The sequence below is a fragment of the Grammomys surdaster genome, unplaced genomic scaffold (genome assembly GCF_004785775.1).
Source record: "Grammomys surdaster isolate TR1022 unplaced genomic scaffold, NIH_TR_1.0 126612, whole genome shotgun sequence".
NCBI lineage: Eukaryota > Metazoa > Chordata > Mammalia > Rodentia > Muridae > Grammomys > Grammomys surdaster.
The window spans coordinates 593,824-595,454 of record NW_021621401.1 but is presented as its reverse complement, the minus strand read 5'-3'; the positions used below and the strand labels follow the sequence as shown (position 1 = coordinate 595,454).

Sequence of the window (1,631 nt, the reverse complement as noted above, 5' to 3'; positions counted from 1 at the left end):
TGCTCACATGTATTATCTGTGCACCACAGGCATGTCTGGTGCCCAAGGAGGCCAAAAGAGGGCATCAGATCACCTGTAGCTGTAGTTACAGATGGCTGTGAGCTGCCATGTGGGTGCTGGGATTAGAACCCTGGTCCTCTTGAAGAGCAGCCGGTGCCTTTAACCACTGAGCTAATGAATACATTACTCAGCTCCTCCCCACCTCACCAGTTTTTTTCGAGGGAATGTTGTAAAGAAGAAATAAGGCAAAAAAGAGAGTAATCATCAAGGAGAAAAAAGCTATAAAAAGCTAAAAGCATGCAAATACACTTAACTATTTTTTTTAAACATTCATTTGTTGTGTGAGCATATGTCATGGTGCACATGTGGAGGTCAGAGGACCACTTGTGGGATTTTTTTCTTTCTATCATGCAGATTTCAGAGGTGTCAGGCTTGCGCCCTGGCACAGCCTGCAAATACATTTTCGGTGAAAAGAACTTTTTTAAAAATTAAAGTTTTGCTGGGTGGTTGGTGGTGGCACACACCTTTAACCCCAGAACTCAGGAGGACAGAGGCAGGCAGATCTCTGAATCTGAGGGCAGCCTGGTCTACAGAGGGATGTCTAAGACAGTCAGGGATACACAGAGAAACTCTGTCTCAAAAAAAACAAAAATCAAACCAACCAACTAAACAAACAAACAAGACAAACCCCCAAAACCAACCAACCAAAGAAACAAAAGCTTTTGGATAAAAAAAGAATTTTGTCTGGAAAAAAAAGGTTTTATCTCAAAGTAAGACATAATCGAGTTAGAGAGATCAGATCAAAAATTTTTAAATTTCCTTTTCTCAGGCTGCCAGGAAGATGGCGGACATTCAGACGGAGCGTGCTTACCAAAAGCAGCCTACAATCTTTCAAAACAAGAAGCGTGTTTTGCTGGGAGAAACTGGCAAGAAAAAATTCCCTCGGTTCTACAAAAACATTGGTCTAGGATTCAAGACGCCCAAAGAGGCCATCGAGGGCACCTACATAGACAAGAATTGCCCCTTTACCAGCAATGTCTCCATCTGAGGTCGGATCCTGTTTGGTGTCGTGACAAAGATGAAGATGCAGAGGACCATTGTCATCCGCTGGGACTATCTTCATTACATCCGAAAATATAGTCGCTTTGAGAAGCGTCACAAGAACATGTCTGTGCACCTGTCCCCCTGTTTCAGGGATGTACAGATCGGCGACATTGTCACTGTTGGAGAGTGCAGGCTCCTGAGCAAGACCGTACAATTCAATGTGCTCAAGGTCACCAAGGCTGCTGGCACCAAGAAGCAGTTTCAGAAGTTCTAAGTGGATTCTGGCCAATGCTCTAGAACAAATAAAGTTATTTTCCAACTACAAAAAAATTTTTTTTTAAAATTTAGTGCTTCTTTTCTTTGGTGCTGGAACTCAAGGCATGTACCACCATGTCCAACTTCTCTGCTGGATTTTTAACAACTCAGGAAAACAAGTCTTACAAGAGTTAGAATTTAAGCAAGTTTGTTTTATTTTTTTTTCATTTCTTTTTCTTTTATTATGTGTTTAGGTATCTCTGTATGGGTACCAATGGAGGTCAGAAGAATGTGTCAAAGCCTGGGATGGAGCTGGAGTTACAAGTGGTTGT

At 42.0% G+C, this 1,631-nt stretch overlaps 1 pseudogene; it reads left to right on the top strand.

Annotated features, from left to right (window-relative positions):
* Positions 1-841: 841 nt before the first annotated feature.
* On the top strand, positions 842-1,318 carry LOC114615115 (annotated as a pseudogene).
* Positions 1,319-1,631: the final 313 nt, after the last annotated feature.